Source organism: Oncorhynchus kisutch, linkage group LG10 (assembly GCF_002021735.2).
Source record: "Oncorhynchus kisutch isolate 150728-3 linkage group LG10, Okis_V2, whole genome shotgun sequence".
Lineage (NCBI taxonomy): Eukaryota > Metazoa > Chordata > Actinopteri > Salmoniformes > Salmonidae > Oncorhynchus > Oncorhynchus kisutch.
Window position 1 is genome coordinate 9,207,356 of NC_034183.2, and position 26,090 is coordinate 9,233,445.

The following is a 26,090-nucleotide window of genomic DNA, read 5'->3' on the forward strand; positions in this document are numbered from 1 at the left end:
CTGAATAGAAAATGACTCAAGTAAAAGTGAGTCACCCAGTAAAATACCACTTGAGTAAAAGTCTAGAAGTATATGGTTTTAAATATACTTAAGTATCAAAAGTAAATGTACTTGCTAAAATATACTTATGTATCAAAAGTAAAAGTATAAATTATTTCACGTGCCTTATATTAAGCAAACCAGACAGCACGGTTTTCTTGTCATTTACGGAAAGACGGGGGAACACCCCAACACTCAGAAATCATTTACAAACATTCAAAATGTATCAAGTACTTTTGGTTGTCAGGGAAAATGTACAGAGTAAAAATTACTTACTTTTATTTAGTAATGTAGTGAAGTAAAAAGTACAATTTTTACTTTTTTAAATTTTACTAGGCAAGTCAGTTAAGAACAAATTCTTATTTTCAATGACGGCCTAGGAACAGTGGGTTAACTGCCTGTTCAGGGGTAGAACGACAGATTTGTACCTTGTCAGCGCGGGGATTCGAACTTGCAACCTTTCGGTTACTAGTCCAACGCTCTAACCACTAGGCTACCCTGGTATTTTACACCACTGGTTGACAGAAATACTTTCCCCAAAACCTTCTCAATTAAATGTTAACTGCAAAGTAGGCTTTCCTGGCAGAAGTGTATCATGAGTAATTATATCATTTGTATCTAATATTAGTTATTTGCTAACTTTGCCATGAAATGAGCATCAGCAGTACAGAACCATCGCTAGACCGGAACATTAGATGGCACATCCCTCACTCACCAGATGCACAATTAAAGGGCCAGATGCACAATTAAAGGACCAGATGAGCAATTAAAGGGTCAGGTGCACAATTAAAGGGCCAGATGAGCAATTAAATGGCCAGGTGCACAATTAAAGGGCCAGATATAATAATTAAAGGGCCAGGTGCACAATTAAAGGGCCAGATATAATAATTCAAGGGCCAGGTGCACAATTAAAGGGCCAGATATAATAATTCAAGGGCCAGGTACACAATTAAAGAGGAATTAAGCCCAGAAATCAAAATGTGTTCATTTTCTTCCAGACCAAAAACAAAAAAAGTTGTAAATGTGATTTAAGGATTGACATCAACTCAGAACATTCCATTTTGTTGTTTCTATATAAAAATAATTAGGGGGAGAGTGTAAAACAAAAATGTAAAAAATACACTTTTTTGGGGGTGAAAAAGAATCACAGATTTTATAGCCCCCCCTTAGTTGTTTATTAACCATTATTTTACCAGGTTATATTGACAGAAACATAGTACTTTCTCTTGGACACTAAGGACCAGGGGATGAGTTGACAACATAGTGCACTACTTTCTCTTGGACACTATGGACCAGGGGATGAGTTGACAACATAGTGCACTACTTTCTCTTGGACACTCAGGACCAGGGGATGAGTTGACAACATAGTGCACTACTTTCTCATGGACACTAAGGACCAGGGGATGAGTTGACAACATAGTGCACTACTTTCTCTTGGACACTCAGGACCAGGGGATGAGTTGACAACATAGTGCACTACTTTCTCATGGCCACTAAGGACCAGGGGATGAGTTGACAACATAGTGCACTACTTTCTCTTGGACACTAAGGACCAGGGGATGAGTTGACAACATAGTGCACTACTTTCTCATGGCCACTAAGGACCAGGGGATGAGTTGACAACATAGTGCACTACTTTCTCTTGGACACTAAGGACCAGGGGATGAGTTGACACCATAGTGCACTACTTTCTCTTGGACACTAAGGACCAGGGGATGAGTTGACAACATAGTGCACTACTTTCTCTTGGACACTATGGACCAGGGGATGAGTTGACAACATAGTGCACTACTTTCTCATGGACACTAAGGACCAGGGGATGAGTTGACAACATAGTGCACTACTTTCTCTTGGACACTCAGGACCAGGGGATGAGTTGACAACATAGTGCACTACTTTCTCATGGCCACTAAGGACCAGGGGATGAGTTGACAACATAGTGCACTACTTTCTCTTGGACACTAAGGACCAGGGGATGAGTTGACACCATAGTGCACTACTTTCTCTTGGACACTAAGGACCAGGGGATGAGTTGACAACATAGTGCACTACTTTCTCTTGGACACTAAGGACCAGGGGATGAGTTGACACCATAGTGCACTACTTTCTCTTGGACACTAAGGACCAGGGGATGAGTTGACACCATAGTGCACTACTTTCTCTTGGACACTAAGGACCAGGGGATGAGTTGACAACATAGTGCACTACTTTCTCTTGGACACTAAGGACCAGGGGATGAGTTGACACCATAGTGCACTACTTTCTCTTGGACACTAAGGACCAGGGGATGAGTTGACACCATAGTGCACTACTTTCTCTTGGACACTAAGGACCTGGGAAGAGTTGCAGGGGAGAAGTGAAGAATGTTCCTATTTAGAAGCTTAACATAATAGAAAAGGTTGGAGTCCATAGGGTAGGATATGTTAAGATAGGATAGGATACAATACCATACTTTGGTCCATTATTTATCTTAGGTTGACAGTAACAAGAAGACACAATCTCAGGAAATCCACTAAACCGGTACATACATGATATTACCTTTACAGTGTGACTCCCAATTAATTGAAAATGAATCAACAACAAAAAAACACTGCCATTTTATTAATACCAAAAGGATATTTTGAACTTCAAAATAACCTCTGCAAAAACAACAATTGTGTTTGTGCCAACGAATGATGTCCTTTGAAGCAGGAAACGTGCCCCAACACGTATCTGGAAATCCAGACCTACACACAGAACATCATTATCATAATCACACAGTGTGTGACATGACAGAGGTCAGAGGTTAACCTGAGGGCAGCGGTGGGGTGATGATTAATAAGATACCTGGTCAATTGGTTCCAATTTGCTTGGTTGAATCCGTGTTCCTCTTCTTCAGCCATGTTACCATGGTGACCAGGATGACACCTCGTTGACCCTGACATTGACCCCTGGGGGTCCCAGCAGACACTATATGGGTGACAGCGACAACTAAAGTAAACACTCAAATACACTAATTACATTACCGCACTAAATACAAGACCAAAGCTACTGAACAACCAACCACTCCTTATTACCTGTGACCTGCAGATGAGGGGTGATGATGAGGGGTGATGATGAGGGGTGATGCTTGGCCTTGACAGGGGCATGTTTGTAAAGGAGTTCTGAATCTCAACCGCTGGTTGACAGGGGCATGGTTGACAGGGACATGGTTGACAGGGTCATGGTTGACAGGGACATGGTTGACAGGGTCATGGTTGACAGGGTCATGGTTGACAGGGTCATGGTTGACAGGGACATGGTTGACAGGGACATGGTTGACAGGGTCATGGTTGACAGGAAAATGGTTGACAGGGTCATGGTTGACAGGGACATGGTTGACAGGGACATGGTTGACAGGGACATGGTTGACAGGGTCATGGTTGACAGGGTCATGGTTGACAGGGACATGGTTGACAGGGACATGGTTGACAGGGACATTGGTTGACAGGGTCATGGTTGACAGGGAAATGGTTGACAGGGACATGGTTGACAGGGTCATGGTTGACAGGCACATGGTTGACAGGGTCATGGTTGACAGGGACATGGTTGACAGGGACATGGTTGACAGGGTCATGGTTGACAGGGTCATGGTTGACAGGGACATGGTTGACAGGGACATGGTTGACAGGGACATGGTTGACAGGGTCATGGTTGACAGGGTCATGGTTGACAGGGACATGATAATAGGAACATTGGTACATTGCCGATCACTGTTACTATTACTTTGACTCTTTGAAATGGCATTTCCTAAATCTGTCAATTTCTGTGTCCTTGTCAATAAGTGACTCGGATGCAGAAAGGAAACCTCATCTTCTTGCAGGTCTTCGGGGGCCCATTGGATGGAGGAGCCATTATCTTACATTATCTTACATTAGAGCGCAGTTAGTGTTCTGATTTGAAGCACCTCTCTTGGTTCTGTTTCCTGGGAAACACACTGTCCAATTCTAAACTCTTACAAACAGATTAGATTTTGTTTTGGTAACGTTATAATTATCTCCAAGGATGTTACTGTAGGTTTAGAAAAATAACAGGCTAGAGGAGTTGAAACGAAACTTTGATATCGCAGGCTGTCAGCGGCGGTCTCCGTGGCGCTCTCCGTGGTGCTCGCTAGATCCTCGCTAGATTTAGTGTCTCAATGGGGCAACTGTTGATCAATACTCCCTTTTCCCTTATTTGTTGCTTTCCAAACAACATTTTAAGTGACTTATAATATCCCAATGTACAGTATAATGTTCTTATAATGGAAATGCTCTATGCATTATGCTGTTATAATCTCAATTGCTGCCCTTAATTTAAAATAAAAGTGTATTCCAAATAGTGGAGTCAGGCAGGTCCTTTCAGATTTTTATTCAGAGAAATTGAAACGATTAGAACCTCTATCCGTCTATCAACTGATTATTTAACCTGTCCATAGGTGTACTTTCCCCCCCATCATAACACCCTGGGCTACCTATCCCCACCCCGTCATAACACCCTGGGCTACCTATCCCCACCCCATCATAACACCCTGGGCTACCTATCCCCACCCCATCAGAACACCCTGGGCTACCTATCCCCACCCCGTCATAACACCCTGGGCTACCTATCCCCACCCCATCATAACACCCAGGGCTACCTATCCCCACCCCCATCATAACACCCTGGGCTACCTATCCCCACCCCATCATAACACCCTGGGCTACCTATCCCCACCCCCATCATAACACCCTGGGCTACCTATCCCCACCCCCATTATAATACCCTGGGCTACCTATCCCCACCCCATCATAACACCCAGGGCTACCTATCCCCACCCCCATCATAACACCCTGGGCTACCTATCCCCACCCCATCATAACATCCTGGGCTACCTATCCCCACCCTATCATAACACCCTGGGCTACCTATCCCCACCCCATCATAACACCCTGGGCTACCTATCCCCACCCTATCATAACACCCTGGGCTACCTATCCCCACCCCATCATAACACCCTGGGCTACCTATCCCCACCCCATCATAACACCCTAGGCTACCTATCCCCACCCCATCATAACATCCTGGGCTACCTATCCCCACCCCATCATAACATCCTGGGCTACCTATCCCCACCCCATCATAACATCCTGGGCTACCTATCCCCACCCCATCATAACACCCTGGGCTACCTATCCCCACCCTATCATAACACCCTGGGCTACCTATCCCCACCCCATCATAACACCCTGGGCTACCTATCCCCACCCCATCATAACATCCTGGGCTACCTATCCCCACCCCATCATAACACCCTGGGCTACCTATCCCCACCCCATCATAACACCCTGGGCTACCTATCCCCACCCTATCATAACACCCTGGGCTACCTATCCCCACCCTATCATAACACCCTGGGCTACCTATCCCCACCCTATCATAACACCCTGGGCTACCTATCCCCACCCCATCATAACACCCTGGGCTACCTATCCCCACCCCATCATAACACCCTGGGCTACCTATCCCCACCCCATCATAACACCCTGGGCTACCTATCCCCACCCCATCATAACATCCTGGGCTACCTATCCCCACCCTATCATAACACCCTGGGCTACCTATCCCCACCCCATCATAACACCCTGGGCTACCTATCCCCACCCTATCATAACACCCTGGGCTACCTATCCCCACCCCATCATAACACCCTGGGCTACCTATCCCCACCCCATCATAACACCCTAGGCTACCTATCCCCACCCCATCATAACATCCTGGGCTACCTATCCCCACCCCATCATAACATCCTGGGCTACCTATCCCCACCCCATCATAACACCCTAGGCTACCTATCCCCACCCCATCATAACACCCTAGGCTACCTATCCCCACCCCATCATAACATCCTGGGCTACCTATCCCCACCCCATCATAACACCCTAGGCTACCTATCCCCACCCCATCATAACACCCTGGGCTACCTATCCCCACCCCATCATAACACCCTAGGCTACCTATCCCCACCCCATCATAACATCCTGGGCTACCTATCCCCACCCTATCATAACACCCTGGGCTACCTATCCCCACCCCATCATAACATCCTGGGCTACCTATCCCCACCCCATCATAACATCCTGGGCTACCTATCCCCACCCCATCATAACACCCTGGGCTACCTATCCCCACCCCATCATAACACCCTAGGCTACCTATCCCCACCCCATCATAACACCCTAGGCTACCTATCCCCACCCCATCATAACATCCTGGGCTACCTATCCCCACCCCATCATAACACCCTAGGCTACCTATCCCCACCCCATCATAACACCCTAGGCTACCTATCCCCACCCCATCATAACACCCTAGGCTACCTATCCCCACCCCATCATAACACCCTAGGCTACCTATCCCCACCCCATCATAACATCCTGGGCTACCTATCCCCACCCCATCATAACAAAGTGTCTGTCACAGGGTTCATTACTGTGTGCTTGGTTAGACTTAAAGATTGACAGTAATGAAGACTAGTGTGAAAGGTTAAGAGGTTGTAATCAGATTAAAGTAATTTACAGTCCGAGGTTCCTAGCTCTAGTAGCACCCGCAACTCAATCCGTATAAGGAGTCAAAATAGTATAAACAGTATTTTTAACAAATACAACACAAATGTCATCCCATACTCTTTTGCCCATTTTATTACATGGTCACATCATCCATATCTGTTTCTCACATTCCCCATCCTCATGAATCCTCTGTTGGACAGAGAGGAAACTCTGCTAGATTGCAGAGAAGGAATCGATTGTCAACAGGCAGTCAAAGTTATGGTTAGGAGTTGAAGGAGATTGTTTCCCTATCACAAGGCACCACAGCAATATTGCAGACTGTTAATTTCCTCTCCTCTGTACAGCTCTTCAAGTGCTTTCTCATCTCCTCTTGTCTCGTTTGTTTCAAAGATGTGGCCTGTCTATAAATAAGTCCATAAATAACAGTTTATGATACAAGATACTAATAACATCATATTAAAAACAACTAATCAAGTCTTAATCATATGTATTGGTCAGCTGGTACTTTATTAGAAATAACAGAATTTGGTCAGTACTAGATACTCATTCAACTATCTTACTGGACATCTGTGCTTCATCTTGTTTTATATGCCTTTTGTTTCAAGGTCATCTCAGGCCAGAGTGGTGGAAAACAAAGTTTTAAAACTGTGTGATAGGACATCTTGATTACTCTGAGTCACTTCCTGGCTCTATCAGTGGCACTTCCTGGTTCTATTAGTGTCTTGTGACTCGACACAGCCCAGTTCTCTGACCTCATTCGGGGGCCCCAAGACTGGCTGTGCTTCATTACCTTGCTAGCCAATGGTGTTCTGACTGGGTCACCCTGCTCTCTCAGTCTTACCGTGCCCCAATGCATTGTCCTGAATAGAAGCCCAGGTTGAGCTGCGGATTACTTCCTTAGTGGAATGGTGGTCTTTTAATAACTGGGGTTAATCTTGTTACACGTGGTTGTGAACATCCCTTAGACTTACGCCTGGTACCCGCTTTGTCCTGCTCCTCTCAGTCCTCCGTACACACACAGACACACATATTTGAATGGACGGTGTAGAGCAGCCAGATTGCATTCCATGTCAGTAGTCTCTAAATCAACAGAACATGGCCTTGGCTCTCTCTTTTTCCACCTCCGTGCACATTGGGTTGACTTGTGCTTTCTAGGAAGCGTTTCTGCTCTACTACGGTGGTATATAGCAAGGCAGGAGGTGAGAGAGAGTTTACAGGGGTAAATGCAGAGAGACAAGGGAGTCAAAAGGTCATCCAAAGGGCTACATAGGGAGAATCCAGTGAACATTGTACAGTTAAAGTCGGAAGTTTACATACACCATAGCCAAATACATTTAAACTCAGTTTTTCACAATTCCTGACATTTAATCCTAGTAACAATTCCCTGTTTTAGATAAGTTAGAATCACCACTTTATTTTAAGAATGTGACATGTCAGAATAATAGTAGAGAGAATGATTTCAGCTTTTATTTCTTTCATCACATTTAAATTGTTTAACTTGAGTCAAATGTTTCGGGTTGCCTTCCACAAGCTTCCCACAATAAGTTGGGTGAATTTTGGCCATTCCTCCTGACAGAGCTGGTGTAACTGAGTCAGGTTTGTAGGCCTGCTTGCTCGCACATGTTTTTTCAGTTCTGCCCACACATTTTCTATGGGATTGAGGTCAGAACTTTGTGATGGCCACTTCAATACCTTGACTTTGTTGTCCTTAAGCCATTTTGCCACAACTTTGGAAGTATGCTTGGGGTCATTGTCCATTTGGAAGACCCATTTGCAACCAAGATTTAACTTCCTGAATGATGTCTTGAGATGTTGCTTCAATATATCCAGATCATTTTCCCCCTCATGATGTCATCTATTTTGTGAAGTGCACCAGTCCCTCCTGCAGCAAAGCACCCTCACAACATGATGCAGCCACCCTGTGCTTCACGGTTGGGATGGTGTTCTTCGGCTTGCAAACATCCCCCTTTTCCTCCAAACATAACGATGGTCATAATGGCCAAACAGTTCTATTTTTGTTTCATCAGACCAGAGGTCATTCCTCCAAAAAGTACGATCTTTGTCCCCATGTGCAGTTGCAAACCATAGTCTGGCTTTTTTTATGGCGGTTTTGGAGCAGTGGCTTCTTCCTTGCTGAGAGGCCTTTCAAGTTGTCGATATAGGACTCGTTTTTACTGTGGATATAGACACTTTTGTACCTGTTTCCTCCAGCATCTTCACAAGGTCCTTTGCTGTTGTTCTGTGATTGATTTGAACTTTTCGCACCAAAGTACGTTAATCTCTAGGTGACAAAACACGTCTCCTTCCTGAGAGGTATGACGTCTGCGTGGTCCCATGGTGTTTATACTTGCGTACTATTGTTTGTACAGATGAACGTGGTACCTTCAGGCATTTGGAAATTGTTCCTAAGGATGAATCAAACTTGTGGAGGTCTACAATTTTTTTTCTGAGGTATTGGCTGATTTCTTTGAACTTTCCCATGATGTCAAGCACAGAGACACTGAGTTTAAAGATAGGCCTTGAAATGCATCCACAGGTACACATCCAATTAACTCAAATTATGTCAATTAGCCTATCAGAAGCTTCTAAAGCCACAACATCATTTTCTGGAATTTTCCAAGCTGTTTAAAGGCACAGTCAACTTAGTGTATGTAAACTTCTGACTCACTGGAATTGTGATACAGTGAATGATAAGTGAAATAATCTGTCTGTAAACAATTGTTGGAAAAATGTATTGTGTCATGCACAAAGTAGATGTCCTAACCGACTTGCCAAATCTATAGTTTGTTAACAAGACATTTGCGGAGTGGTTGAAAAACTAGTTTTAATGACACCAACCTAAGTGTCTGTAAACTGTATATAAACTAACAATGGACTGACAAACTATGAGTATTAGACTTGTGCTGATAAATTATAGGTTGAGCTTCAAATGGCACCTGATTCCCTACAGGGTCTATCTAGAACATTAAAGGCTGTTTCAGCTGTCCCCATTGGAGAACCATTCGAGGAACCTTTTTTGTTGTTGTTCCATGTAGAACCCTTTCCACTAAGGGTTCTACATGGAATCCAAAAGGGTTATACCTGGAACCAAGAAGGGTTCTGCTATGGGGACGCCTGAGGAACCCTTTTGGAACCCTTTTTTCTAAGAGTGTACATAATGCTACACAGTGTAGGGAATAGGTAGCTATTTGAGATACAGATAAGTACTCAATGGGCCCTAGCTACGGTAACTGCTGTACATCCCATCTGCTGCACCTGCAATGCTAATCCAATAGCAGTAAAATGCAGTGTCATCATGGTGGACTGGCCCTTAATCTTACTGAGTTACCCTCACCAGTCATCATGATGGACTGACTGTCCCTTAATCTTAGTGAGTTACCCTCACCAGTCATCATGATGGACTGACTGACCCTTAATCTTACTGAGTTACCCTCACCAGTCATCATGATGGACTGACTGTCCCTTAATCCAACTGAGTTACACTCACCAGTCATCATGATGGACTGTCCCTTAATCGCACTGAGTTACCCTCACCAGTCATCATGGTGGACTGACTGTCCCTTAATCCAACTGAGTTACACTCACCAGTCATCATGATGGACTGTCCCTTAATCACACTGAGTTACCCTCACCAGTCATCATGGTGGACTGACTGTCCCTTAATCCAACTGAGTTACACTCATCAGTCATCATGGTGGACTGACTGTCCCTTAATCCAACTGAGTTACCCTCATCAGTCATCATGGTGGACTGACTGTCCCTTAATCCAACTGAGTTACACTCACCAGTCATCATGGTGGACTGTCCCTTAATCCTACTGAGTTACACTCACCAGTCATCATTTTTATTTTTTATTTTTTATTTTACCTTTATTTAACCAGGCAAGTCAGTTAAGAACAAATTCTTATTTTCAATGACGGCCTGGGAACAGTGGGTTAACTGCCTGTTCAGTGGCAGAACGACAGATTTGTACCTTGTCAGCTCAGGGGTTTGAACTCGCAACCTTCCGGTTACTAGTCCAACACTCTAACCACTAGGCTACCCTGCCGCCATCATGATGGACTGACTGTCGCTTAATCCAACTGAGTTACACTCACCAGTCATCATGGTGGACTGTCCCTTAATCCAACTGAGTTACACTCACCAGTCATCATGGTGGACTAACTGTCCCTTAATCCTACTGAGTTACACCTACCAGTCATCATGGTGGACTGACTGTCCCTTAATCCTACTGAGTTACACCTACCAGTCATCATGGTGGACTGACTGTCCCTTAATCTTACTGAGTTACCCTCATCAGTCATCATGGTGGACTGACTGTCCCTTAATCTTACTGAGTTACCCTCAACAGTCATCATGGTGGACTGACTGTCCCTTAATCCAACTGAGTTACACTCACCAGTCATCATGATGGACTGTCCCTTAATCCAACTGAGTTACCCTCATCAGTCATCATGGTGGACTGTCCCTTAATCCAACTGAGTTACACTCACCAGTCATCATGGTGGACTGACTGTCCCTTAATCCTACTGAGTTACCCTCACCAGTCATCATGGTGGACTGTCCCTTAATCCTACTGAGTTACCCTCATCAGTCATCATGGTGGACTGACTGTCCCTTAATCCAACTGAGTTACACTCATCAGTCATCATGGTGGACTGACTGTCCCTTAATCCAACTGAGTTACCCTCATCAGTCATCATGGTGGACTGACTGTCCCTTAATCCAACTGAGTTACACTCACCAGTCATCATGGTGGACTGTCCCTTAATCCTACTGAGTTACACTCACCAGTCATCATTTTTATTTTTTATTTTTTATTTTACCTTTATTTAACCAGGCAAGTCAGTTAAGAACAAATTCTTATTTTCAATGACGGCCTGGGAACAGTGGGTTAACTGCCTGTTCAGTGGCAGAACGACAGATTTGTACCTTGTCAGCTCAGGGGTTTGAACTCGCAACCTTCCGGTTACTAGTCCAACACTCTAACCACTAGGCTACCCTGCCGCCATCATGATGGACTGACTGTCGCTTAATCCAACTGAGTTACACTCACCAGTCATCATGGTGGACTGTCCCTTAATCCAACTGAGTTACACTCACCAGTCATCATGGTGGACTAACTGTCCCTTAATCTTACTGAGTTACCCTCAACAGTCATCATGGTGGACTGACTGTCCCTTAATCCAACTGAGTTACACTCACCAGTCATCATGATGGACTGTCCCTTAATCCAACTGAGTTACCCTCATCAGTCATCATGGTGGACTGTCCCTTAATCCAACTGAGTTACACTCACCAGTCATCATGGTGGACTGACTGTCCCTTAATCCTACTGAGTTACCCTCACCAGTCATCATGGTGGACTGTCCCTTAATCCTACTGAGTTACCCTCATCAGTCATCATGGTGGACTGACTGTCCCTTAATCCTACTGAGTTACCCTCACCAGTCATCATGGTGGACTGTCCCTTAATACAACTGAGTTACACTCACCAGTCATCATGGTGGACTGTCCCTTAATCCAACTGAGTTACACTCACCAGTCATCATGATGGACTGACTGTCCCTTAATCTTACTGAGTTACACTCACCAGTCATCATGGTGGACTGACTGTCCCTTAATCTTACTGAGTTACACTCACCAGTCATCATGGTGGACTGACTGTCCCTTAATCCTACTGAGTTACCCTCGTCAGTCATCATGGTGGACTGTCCCTTAATCCTACTGAGTTACACTCACCAGTCATCATGATGGACTGTCCCTTAATCTTACTGAGTTACCCTCATCAGTCATCATGGTGGACTGTCCCTTAATCCTACTGAGTTACCCTCATCAGTCATCATGGTGGACTGTCCCTTAATCCAACTGAGTTACCCTCGTCAGTCATCATGATGGACTGTCCCTTAATCCTACTGAGTTACCCTCACCAGTCATCATGGTAGACTGTCCCTTAATCCTACTGAGTTACCCTCACCAGTCATCATGGTGGACTGTCTCTTAATCCTACTGAGTTACACTCACCAGTCATCATGATGGACTGTCCCTTAATCCTACTGAGTTACACTCACCAGTCATCATGATGGACTGTCCCTTAATCTTGCTGAGTTACACTCACCAGTCATCATGGTGGACTGTCCCTTAATCCTACTGAGTTACGCTCACCAGTCATCATGATGGACTGTCCCTTAATCTTACTGAGTTACCCTCACCAGTCACCATGATGGACTGTCCCTTAATCCAACTGAGTTACCCTCATCAGTCATCATGGTGGACTGTCCCTTAATCCAACTGAGTTACACTCACCAGTCATCATGGTGGACTGACTGTCCCTTAATCCTACTGAGTTACCCTCACCAGTCATCATGGTGGACTGTCCCTTAATCCTACTGAGTTACCCTCACAAGTCATCATGGTGGACTGTCCCTTAATACAACTGAGTTACACTCACCAGTCATCATGGTGGACTGACTGTCCCTTAATCTTACTGAGTTACACTCACCAGTCATCATGGTGGACTGACTGTCCCTTAATCTTACTGAGTTGCACTCACCAGTCATCATGGTGGACTAACTGTCCCTTAATCCTACTGAGTTACCCTCGTCAGTCATCATGGTGGACTGTCCCTTAATCCTACTGAGTTACACTCACCAGTCATCATGATGGACTGTCCCTTAATCTTACTGAGTTACCCTCATCAGTCATCATGGTGGACTGTCCCTTAATCCTACTGAGTTACCCTCATCAGTCATCATGGTGGACTGACTGTCCCTTAATCTTACTGAGTTACCCTCACCAGTCATCATGGTGGACTGACTGTCCCTTAATCCTACTGAGATACACTCACCAGTCATCATTATGGACTGTCCCTTAATCCTACTGAGTTACCCTCACCAGTTATAATTTTCCACCAGAGATGTTTCCATCAAATTTACTTGTTGCAGATTTTTTTATATTTTATTTCAAATCTGTGCGTTATGACTTGTGCACAATAAAATACATTTTGCGGTTTATTTCCCACGTACCGAATTAAAAAATACAAATGAAATGGGTTTCCATCTCATTCTCACCTCTACTTATTTTTTTCACACAAAATACATTGCATTGTATATCTGGTATGAGATTATTATGGTTAAATTTGTTTTTATTTGTTAACGGCAGCCAAGCATCGAGAGCATGTTACCAGAATAAGACCGTCAATATTTATTGGAAAGGAGCATCAAGCTCATCACCTTGCACTTTCACCACCCCTGTGAAGTTCATCATAATTTATTTAATCTGTAGCCTAGTAAACTGCATGGTTTCCCGACGAGGCATAGTCGGAGGACATCACAACATGTCATTGCATGACTCAAAGTTCACTTCGATATGATGGTTATTACAGTATCAATATTTGCACATAAAAGCATTTCACATAATTAATTTTACCTTGCAGGTAACCATGGTTGACAGAGGAAGAACAATGATTCCAAGCACCACCCTCCTTTTGAAGCTTCCAGTCTGTTATTCAAACTCAATCAGCATGACAGAGTGATCTCCAGCCTTGTCCTTGTCAACACTCAAACATGTGTTAACGAGAGAATCACTGACACGATGTCAGCTGGTCTTTTTGTGGCAGTGCTGAAATGCAGTGGAAATGTTTTTTGGCGATTCAGTTCATTTGCATGGCAAAGAGGGACTTTGCAATTCATCTGATCACTCTTCATAACATTCTGGAGTATATGCAAATTGCCATCATACAAACTTAGGCAGCAGACTTTGTGAAAATTAATATATGTTGAGGTGTTGCTTTGGTGACAAAGATATGTAACATTTCAGATTGGAGACTCCGACAGCTCTTTGGCGCAGCTGGTTATGGATCCAAGTGATTTTCTAATGTCTTGGGCCAGCAGGTTGAGAGGGAGTGAATATCTTGCTAATTGGCAATTGTGGAGCATGCTTTATCAGTTGTTTACATTTATTTAGTCGCTTTTAATCTTTCTCTCCCAGGAATAAAAAGTGGCTTCAGTCATCTGGTGTAAGAGCGCAATCTCTCCTAAATGGTGTGTGTGTGTGTCTGTGTCTGTGTCTGTGTGTGTGTGTGTGTGTGTGTGTGTGTGTGTGTGTGTGTGTGTGTGTGTGTGTGTGTGTGTGTGTGTGTGTGTGTGTGTGTGTGTGTGTGTGTGTGTGTGTGTGTGTGTGTGTGTGTGTGTGTGTGTGTGTGTGTGCGCGCACCCATGCGTCATGCATTATTGAAGTAGCTGTTGAATAATTCAAAGCACTACTGATATTGATCTCAGAGCCTGATATCACTGCAGTCTGGCTCAGAGAGAGAGAGATGGAAAGAGAGCGAGAAAGATATGGAGAGATACATAGAGAAAGGTTTAGAGGGAGTAGATAGAAGGGGGAAGAATGAATGAGAGAGAGAGAGAGAGAGAGAGAGAGAGAGAGAGTGAGAGTGAGAGATAGAAAAAGCTTAGTTCAAATGGACGACAACCCTCTCATCATCCCATTGATCACACAGCAATGGTATCCTTGTGGGCCAAACAGAACCCAACCCTGGGTTTACAGGGGGGCCAAACAGAACCCAACCCAAGGTTTACTAGGGATAAAAATAACCCAACCCTAGGTTTACTGAGGCTAAACAGAACCCAACCCTGGGTTTACAGAGGGACAAACAGAACCCAACCCTGGGTTTACAGGGGGCCAAACAGAACCCAACCCTGGGTTTACAGGGGGCCAAACAGAACCCAACCCTGGGTTTACAGGGTGCCAAACAGAACCCAACCCTGGGTTTACAGGGTGCCAAACAGAACCCAACCCTGGGTTTACAGGGGGCCAAACAGAACCCAACCCTGGGTTTACAGGGGGCCAAACAGAACCCAACCCTGGGTTTGAAGGGGGCCAAACAGAACCCAACCCTGGGTTTACAGGGGCCCAAACAGAACCCAACCCTGGGTTTACAGGGGGCCAAACAGAACCCAACCCTGGGTTTACAGGGGGTGCACCTGGCCTGAACAGATAACAGGACACAGAGAATCCATGGAAGGAATTTTTACTTTGAACATTCACACTTTACATTACAAAGAGATAGCGCCGGCAGGAACGTCTGACAAGAAATTGAAATGAGACTGCAAACATTACGAGAATGACACATTTATCGTATCACTTTCCTTTTGAAACCGCTTTTCAGAAAAGCAAACATAACAAACTGAATAATGGATCCAGTCAAATCAAAACAGTGTTTGTGGCCAAACATGAGTGTCTGTGTGTGTGTGTGTGTGTGTGTGTGTGTGTGTCTGTCTGTGTGTGTGTGTGTGTCTGTGTGTGTGTCTGTGTCTGTGTGTGTGTGTCTGTTTGTCTGTGTGTGTGTCTGTTTGTGTGTCTGTGTGTCTGTGTGTGTGTGTGTGTCTGTGTCTGTGTCTGTGTGTGTCTGTGTCTGTGTCTGTGTGTGTCTGTGTCTGTGTATCTGTGTGTGTGTGTGTCTGTGTATCTGTGTGTGTGTGTGTGTGTTACCAGACAAGGTCTTGAAAGAGCAGTGCTGAACAGTGAAGTGTAACATACCTAGTGAAATGTCGGTCTATTGCAGTGATACACTTGGTGTTGTTGAAGTTGCCCCAAGACACTGATCTCGGGTCAGTTTTACTAACCCACTAGTGGTTAAGGTGAGGAATGGGGGAAGGGAAGCTGATCCAAGATCTGTACCCTCAGAATTACACCAGTCCGACTCTCCAAACCGTCTGCAATCCTCAATCAGTCATGCTGCACAAATTTGATTGAATGCCACATAATTTACATAGCAGTCGGGCATCAGATAGCGATATCATATTGATGCGGTTAATGACATGATAAACACTTGTCTAGGCGTTGGGAGATTTGGTGCACGCCTGCAATGTCTGATGCTGTAGTTGATATATCAGCTATACTGGCAGACAGTGGGAGTGACAATGGAAATGAAAGGGGTGTGGTTTCACACGCACACCATACTTTAATGAGAGTACACAGTGGCAGAATACCTGACCACTGTGACTGACCCAAACTTAAGGAAAGCTTTAACTATGTACAGACTCAGTGAGCATAGCCTTGCTATTGAGAAAAGTTGCCGTAGGCAGACCTGGCTCTCAAGAGAAGACAGGCTATGTGCTCACTGCCCACAAAATGAGGTGGAAACTGAGCTGCACTTCTTAACCTCACATATTTCCCTCAGATTACACAGATCCACAAAGAATTTGTAAACAAACCCAATTTTGATAAACTCCCATATCTACTGGGTGAAATACCACAGTGTGCAATCACAGCAGCAAGATTTCTGACCTGTTGCCACAAGAAAAGGTCAACCAGTGAAGATCAAACACCATTGTAAATACAACCCATATTTATGTTTATTTATTTTCCCTTTTGTACTCTAACCATTTGCACATTGTTACAACACTGTATATAGACATAATATGACATTTGAAATGTCTTTATTGTTTTGGAACTTCTATGAGTGCAATGTTTACTGTTCATTTTTATTATTCATTTCACTTTTGTTTATTATCTATTTCACCTGCTTTGGCAACTTTGACATATGTTTCCCATGACAATAAAGCTCCTTGAATTGAATGGAGAGAGATGGGAAGAGGAGGGAGAGAGAGGGGTGGGAAGAGGAGGGAGAGAGAGAGGTGGGAAGAGGAGGGAGAGAGAGAGGTGGGGAGAGAGAGAGAGGTGGGGAGAGGAGAGAGAGTGGTGGGGATAGTGGTAGAGAGAGGTGGGGAGAGGAGGGAGAGAGAGAGAGGTGGGGAGAGGAGGGAGAGAGAGAAAGAGTTGAGGAGGGAGAGAAAGAGGTGGGGAGAGAGAGAAGTGGTGGGGAGAGGAGAGAGAAAGAGATGGAGAGAGTGAGAGAGAGAGAGGTGGGGGAGAAAGAGGTGGGGAGAGGAGGGAGAGAGAGAAAGAGGTGAGGAGAGGAGGGAGAGAGAGAGAAAGAGGTGAGGAGAGGAGGAGAGAGAGAGAGAGAAAGAGGTGGGGAGAGAGAGAAGTGGGGAGAGGAGAGAGGTGGGAAGAGGAGGGAGAGAGAGAGAGAGAGAGAGAGGTGGGAAGATGAGGGAGAGAGTGAGATATGGGTGGGAGAGAGAAGTGGGGAGAGGAGGGAGAAAGAGGTGGAGAGAGAGGTTGGGAGAGGAGGGAGAAAGAGAGAAGTGGAGAGAATGAGAACACTAACCTCCTTATTTGCTATTTAAAGAATCTAAGCAGAGCCAGCATTACCAGAAAGGCAGAAAATAGCTGTGATGTTTGTAAAGGGAGAGAGAAAGAGGCTTGTGTGTGTGTGTGAATAGATGCAGTAGCAGCCCCATTGCACCAAACAGCTGCCAGATGTCATCTCCTATCTGAAATAAAACACACACACACACACGGGGTAGTCACACACACACGGGGTAGTCACACACGCACATTGTTACCCAGTTTGGATTTGCTATGTCATTAGATTGTTGTTTTCATGCCTTGCTGGGCAAGATAGCCTATTTTCTGCATGCTTCTTCTCCATATGAACCTATTCACCCCAAAGGCAACGTTATCTGCGTCATCATACTTCTATTTGTATCAGATTGCTTCCAAATTATGAGCTGTTATGTCAAGAAACCTGTCTGGTAAATTTATATTAAAACATTTCCATTGTCAGATTCGCCAGAATGTTTTTTTCGTTTAGTCTTGAGTTCAGGCAGTGAGTTACCGCTGGTGCAATGTGAGTCGCATAGCGCCCCTCCCTGGCCTGAATCATAGGCGGCTGGCTGCCCGTTGCCGCATCCCGTCCCGCTTTGCCACAGGTCTGCATTCGTATCCAAATCTGCCAATCTTCTCTCCAGTCCCTCCCTCTCTTCCCTCCCCCTTCTCCTTATCCTCCTCCCCCCGCCCGCAGACCACCAACAATGCTCTCCAGTTTCTAGACACACGACTCTCCGGTAAAGTGGCTCTGCATCGTTGTATCATACCTCAGTGCTCTGCATCGGTAACGGTATGTATATGTCTATAGCAAGTTATCTTGGCTAAACGGTTTTACAACAAATATACGGAATGACTACCCTAGCCTATAGGTTTTGTCTGTTCTATGATTTCGTTTGTTTTCATTTAATTGATCACTGGTAGACTGTTTACCGAAGTGTACGTACGGATAGAATCGTAGGGTGGTGACTGTCTCCTCTCCCGTTATCTATCCTCAGATGACCGCATTTCATTTCAATGTATTTCATCAGAAACTTTATGAACACATTTTTAACGACACCTCCGAGTTAACCATCCGTTTCCATTTACAGTTTGACTACACATTTCATTCATATGATTTCAATATAATATTTACCGTGACAGTAATTTGTTGAAAACTTGCCAAAGACAGTATTAAATCATTAAATAATCAGATTCATTTAAACCTACCTTGACATATGGGACAGCAGTACGGGCTACTTACTGTACGTTCAGGTGACGGATTTCAACCACTCCTTCCCTTTATCCAGCGCAACTGGATTAGCGGTCTGTAAGGTAAAGCTTGGACGCACGCATGTGGTATAATGCGTTTTAATATTGAACTGTATCAGGTTGACGAATGTAGCCTTTGTATTCATTAGAATTTAGTTTGGAATAGATTGAGATATGAATGCGATGAAATACATTGGCGCAGTAGATTGCTGTTTTGTTTCCCCTGGGCGCCTTGAGCGATAGTTCGATTCCTTTCGCTTGATTGGATGATGTACGTTTATTGAACTGTGGAGATCGACCTTGTTGCGTGTTATGACCTAGCTTGCCTCTCGGTTCAATCGAGGACAATTTAGAATCTCACAAGGACGCGCAAACGCCCCTCTATCCTGCAAAATGGACTATAATGAAGTGTTAAGGCTCGTGCACGTTCCTCAGAATGTGCACGGGCAGAATGTCTGGATTTGCTAAAGATATCCGGGGGCATTAAACGTAAACTAGATGAATTAGTCATATTTGTTCATGTCATGTTCACTCTGTTTAATGTGGTTCTTTGTTCAACATTACCTTCTGCGTTATGCTTATGAATGAAACAAATATCATGCTGTAAAGAGATGGTGGGAGATAATTATATTCCTGCTTTTGAATCAATGCGATCAGCACCCTTTTCGTTTAAGACTCAAGAGCAATGTTGTAACCTATGGATACTAGCACTGGGTGCATTGGGAATATCCCAGGCCTCTCCAGTGACTCAGCAATGGTCCCTATGACTCAGACGCAGCATGTATGATGTGTGTGCGTGTGCGTGTGTGTCTGTATGACTTGAGGGGCTGATGAATGGAAATAATGATCGACAGCAAGGATGAGACGAGACGGGGGATTCAAATGATATTACTCAAGCCTGAATTGAAACGATGCTGAATTGACATTAATGCTTGTACTGCATTATAATGAAGGTTTATGTAAACGAACGATTTATCCATTAGTGTGACTGTAAAGTGGAGACGTTTCTTTAAAAAAGAAAACATACATACATATATATATATATTTTTTAAAGGATCAGGCTCGCAGGCGTGCATTCTGGGGTGATGTTTTGAATCCCAACGTACACACACTGAACAATCGGAACATATTGCAGCTCTCACTCACCCACCAGGGTCAAGTGAAAGTGCACTAGATTGACAGTGAGCTAAATGTGTCTGTGGGCTAGAGACACGAGTCATTTGATAAACCTGTTTGGTTGTTCTCTACAAGCTAGCTATATCAGTCGTAATCTTTTGTTTCTCTGACCTTCGTAGAGCTATTAGCTTGCTTAGGGTAAGGTGGGATACCTAGTCACTGAATGCCTTCAACAGAAATGTATCTTCCACATTTAACCCAACCCCTCTGAATCAGAGAGGTGGGAGGACTGCCATAAATCAACATCCACGTCTTCAGCACCCAGGGAACTGTGGGTTAAACTGCCTTACTCAGAAAGACAGATTTTTACCTTGTCAGCTCGGGGATTTGATGCAGCAACCTTTATGGTTACTGGCCCAACGCTCTAACCACTAGGCTACCTGCCACCCCAGGATAGGCTAAAGGCATCTGCATGCTTCCCATCCTATATATTATGACGCTGATGATGTTTTTGTTAGTTTTGGTATTCGGCAAGGTTTTTTTTCTGCTCTTTGTGAACACAGCATTTTTCCTTGAGACAAAGCCGAAGTTCAGAGCCCGAAGTCTGCGAACCTTCGGTCATTGGTCAACAATAGGGATTCTTCAATGAAACAATGCCTTAAGTCTGGGCGCTGTCCTGATAGTTAATGTTCAGACATTTGATAACTGCAGGCAACAGAGACTACGGAAGTGTGTTGCCCTTTTTAATTATGGAGTGTGGTGCCAACTGTAGATTAGAGAGTGTGTTGCCCTTTTAATTATGGAGTGTGGTGCCAACTGTAGATTATAGAGTGTGTTGCCCTTTTTAATTATGGAGTGTGGTGCCAACTGTAGATTATAGAGTGTGTTGCCCTTTTTAATTATGGAGTGTGGTGCCAACTGTAGATTATAGAGTGTGTTGCCCTTTTTAATTATGGAGTGTAGTGCCAACTGTAGATTATAGAGTGTGTTGCAATTTTTTATTATGGAGTGGGGTGCCAACTGTAGATTATAGAGTGTGTTGCCCTTTTAATTACGGTCCCATTCATTCAGTTGTGATCACCAGGTTTCTAGGAAACCGAGGGATTTAATAACCATATCCATAACAATCTGGACATTCCACATCAACAGACAAAAGCTTGATAAACAGTAGTGGTGGTCTGCCAAGTCATTTAGGAGGCACAATCAGGTGATCCTACTTCATCCACTTTAAGTCCATTTCTATTTGAAGGACATTTGCGATTACCGTCGTCATTATATGTGTACATTTTGCTACAACAACTTTCGGGGATGGTTTCAAATCAATGGAGTCTTAGCTAGTCAACAGGGTGCTTACTTCCTAATCTGTCAGGATTTGGGATTGGGTTTGGAACAATGAGCCACTCTCACTCTGAAATTAGGAGTGTTGGTTCACGACCTGGCCGACAGTTGCATGTCTGGGGAAATATGTTCGGGAACTTATGTAATCACTGGCCTGAGACCTAATTTAGATAACCTAATTTGTTGAAGTGAAGTGCAATCTATGAATAACTACAGGTAATCATACACAGACTCTCTCACACACACACACACACACACACACACACACACACACACACACACACACACACACACACACACACACACACACTGGCAGACAGGCAGACAGGCACAAGGAGGAAGGACATTGCGATTACCGTTGTCATTAAACATGTATAATTTGCCACAACGACACTGCATGGTTTCAAAGATGGGCCAATGTGCTTTACATGAGGCTGGGATTTAGTCTAGTTAGCCTAGCTTGGTTTAACCAGACTGAATGCCCTGCCACCATTGTTTCACTCAGCATTCAGTCTGGTTTACCCAGGCTAAGATTTACCCTCAAGCATGCCTCAGCATTAAGTTTCCTCATCAGAGTATGTGATTAAGTTAATCAGCTATTAGACCACTGAAGAACTACTCTACTGCAATATTCTGAAGTAGATTACAAGACTCTTCTAGTATTGAGGGACTAGTATGTAAATGCAGTAACAGTAGCTCTCAAAACCGTTTCACTTCCATCCCAGTCAGACTCTATGTGAATCGTTTCACTTCCATCCCAGTCAGACTCTATGTGAATCGTTTCACTTCCATCCCAGTCAGACTCTGTGTGAACCGTTTCACTTCCATCCCAGTCAGACTCTATGTGAATCGTTTCCCAGTCAGACTCTGTGTGAACCGTTTCACTTCCATCCCAGTCAGACTCTATGTGAATCGTTTCACTTCCATCCCAGTCAGACTCTATGTGAACCGTTTCACTTCCATCCCAGTCAGACTCTATGTGAACCGTTTCACTTCCATCCCAGTCAGACTCTGTGTGAATCGTTTCACTTCCATCCCAGTCAGACACTGTGTGAATCGTTTCACTTCCATCCGAGTCAGACTCTGTGTGGACCCTAAACAATTTGAGTCACTGGTTGCTTTTGAGCCCTAGAAGGATGGAAAATGACCAGGCTCTCCTTATAGTTCCAAACCAGATCACATGGTTCCACTTATCAGTGAAGTCTGTCTGACCAGCGCTCACCATTTACCAGGCAACGACTGGAAAACCTTCTGTACCACGACACCGGCTGGAACACTTCCTGTACCACTACAACGGCTGGAATACCTCCTGTACCAATACAACGGCTGGATCACCTCCTGTACCTCTACAACGGCTGGAACACCTCCTGTACCATGACACCGGCTGGAACACCTCCTGTACCATGACAACGACTGGAACACCTCCTGTACCTCTACAACGACTGGGACACCTCCTGTACCACGACAACGGCTGGAACACCTCCTGTACCATGACAACGGCTGGAACACCTCCTGTACCACGACAACGGTTGGAATACCTCCTGTACCACGACAACGGCTGGACACCTCCTGTACCACGACAACGGTTGGAACACCTCCTGTACAAATACAATGGCTGGAACACCTCCTGTACCACGACAACGGCTGGAACACCTCCTGTACCACGACAATGGCTGGAACACCTCCTGCACCACGACAACGGCTGGCACACCTCCTGTACCAATACAATGGCTGGAACACCTCCTGTACCTCTACAATGGCTGGAACACCTCCTGTACCACGACAACGCCTGGAACACCTCCTGTACCGCGACAATGGCTGGAACACCTCCTGTACCTCTACAACGTCTGGAACACCTTCTGTACCAATACAACGGCTGGAACACCTCCTCTACCAATACAACGGCTGGAACACCTCCTGTACCACGACAACGGCTGGAACACCTCCTGTACCAATACAACGGCTGGCACACCTCCTGTATCAATACAACGGCTGGAACACCTCCTGTACCGCGACAATGGCTGGAACACCTCCTGTACCTCTACAACGTCTGGAACACCTCCTGTACCAATACAACAGCTGGAACACCTCCTCTAGCAATACAACGGCTGGAACACCTCCTGTACCACGACAACGGCTGGAACACCTCCTGTACCAATACAACGGCTGGAACACCTCCTGTACCAATACAACGGCTGGAACACCTCCTGTACCTCTACAACGTCTGGAACACCTCCTGTACCAATACAACGGCTGGAACACCTCCTGTACCAATACAACGGCTGGAACACCTCCTGTACCAATACAACGGCTGGAACACCTCCTGTACCACCACAACGGCTGGAACACCTCCTGTACCACGACAACGGCTGGAACACCTCCTGTACCACGACAACGGCTGGAACACCTCCTGTACCACGACAACGGCTGGAATACCTCCTGTACCAATACAACGGCTGGAACACCTCCTGTACCACGACAACGGCTGGAACACCTCCTGTACCAATACAACGGCTGGAACACCTCCAGTACCTCTACTCCTTGTCTTTTCTGTCCTTCTTTCCTTCATGAGCACCGATAGGTAGAAGCACCGGATATATCTCCATCTTATTGTGAACACCTCTGTCACATTCAGATCCTTGAGGAAATGAGACAAGGAAAGGAAGATACTAGAACTGCCAGGCTCTGAAATGACTCCAGTAGAAAGAACAGGCGTCTGTCTCAGAGAGTACAGTAGTTTTGGGGCTCCCGAGTGGCGCAGCGCTCTAAGGCACTGCATCCCAGTGCTAGAGGCTTCACCACAGACTCTGGTTCGATTCCAGGCTGTATCACAACCTTGGGAGTCCCATAGAGTGGTGCACAATTGGCCCAGCGTTGTTAGGGTTTGGCCGTTTAGGCTGTCATTGTAAATAAGAATTTGTTCTTAACTGACTTGCCTAATTAAATAAAGGTTAAATAAAACTGTTAATTAAAGTGAGCAGTCTCCTTGCCTGCTGTGTTGGGGTACAGAGAGAGACAGCTTTCTAAGGCTACTGTGGTGCCGAGGGACTGTGTGGGCGTTCACTCTCTCTCTCTCTGCAGTGAGTAAACTCTCCCTTTGAAATGCAGTGGGTAGGTAGGACAGGACAGATTTCTCTATCTTTCACACAGACACACACCATCATTCTCTCTATATGGTCTGTTTCTTGGTAGAAGGATAGAAAGAGTCTAGAGAAAAGGAGAGGGGGAGAGCAGTCACGTCACAGACAGGGCATTATTGCTGAAAGCAAGCATATTGGGCTGAGGCGACCGTTCCCCTTAAGCGGTGCAGTATAGCAGTAAACATTAATCCTCTACTGTGGAGCTCTATTCCCACTGGTCGTCCTGCACCATCTTCCCCCCTGATCCCAGATCTGCTGACTGCACCTGGTGCACCAGGCATCCAATTTGCCTGCCACCTAGGCTCTAAGGCGCTTGGACTCAAACCAGCCGTGCAAGCTAAGACGGTCCTTTTGGGAAGCTACATTTCACGTAGGCTACAGCTCTCCCTTTTTTTGTTTTTGACGTAGAGTTCCATACTGAAATTCTCCCTGAGGAAACTAGATGATTATGTTTGTTACCATGCTGGCTTGGCGTCGTTCTCATGATATGTGTTGCAGCTATTCTTGATTTTATTTGTGTATTGTGTTCAAAGGAATAAAGAAACACGCCTCAAGCTTTAACATAAATTCCCACACTCCAACGAGGAACAAAATCCAAATCCTAAATCCAGTGGGAGACAAAACATAATTGTGGGCTGAGAGTTTTGAGTACGTAACCATCATAACCGCCACGTCAATACCGGAAATCCGTTGTCCAAAAATAATCCTGCCTACATATTTTACATATGTCTTCGCGCTCAACATTCACTTGACGAGACATTAACCCCAAACTGTCTACTAGCAGTTCTGAAATCCACCCTAAACTGAGAGTAAATTCCCAGGCCCTCTTCCTCTCCATGTAGAGTGGCTGAAAGGCCTCCAGGCAAGCAAGCAGTGGTTTACTCGATAGCCACACCAATTTTACACCAAATTAGTTTTCTGAGTAACTTTTCTTTAGTGGAATTGCTATCTCTGTCAGATTTCCTGAACTCTGAAAGATTTGGAAGGACTCAGTGTCCCGAAATAAGATTTGTGAGATGGGAAAGAATGGAGAATGTTCTTTCTCTTTCTCTCTCTCTCTCTCTCTCTCTCTGGGTTTTCTCAACTCAAGCGATGGTATCACTTGTCAGTGTGTTGAAGGTCACTATGACAGTTATTTTTCATAATACCTGTCTCCTGGTTGTCCATTTGACCCCGTGACCCTGTCTTGGGTTGTCATGAAGATGGATGACATGTCACTGTGCATTAACTCATTGGGGACCTGAAACCTGACACCTCTGGCCTTTTGCGATGCTCAGCATAACAAGAATATTTGACAAGTGACGACAAGCTTGTTTTTTGTTATTGTCATACAGTGAAAAAAATCCAATATCCAGAGTACTCCAATATGTTACTGACTGTGTGGGCTGTAGATTAGCTGTGGTTACACAAGCACAACAGTGTGGATGCAATTAGTATTCATTACCAACTTGTTATCGTTTGCATCCTGCGGCCTCATGCAATT

The 26,090-nt window shown here is 44.9% G+C and overlaps 1 protein-coding gene across 2 annotated transcripts in view; it reads left to right on the forward strand.

Moving 5' to 3' along the window:
* The window catches only part of LOC109898293 (microtubule-associated protein 1B), a 96,716-nt gene that overhangs the window by 24,903 nt on the left and 45,723 nt on the right, over positions 1-26,090 (forward strand). Inside the window, exon 1 of one of the 2 annotated variants that reach the window (XM_031833022.1) lies at positions 18,303-18,555. The exons of the other annotated variant lie outside the window; for it this stretch is intronic. The gene's annotated coding sequence lies outside the window, so the exon portion shown is untranslated. Of the gene's footprint in view, positions 1-18,302; positions 18,556-26,090 lie in introns of those variants that run through there. 2 annotated transcript variants of the gene reach the window in all.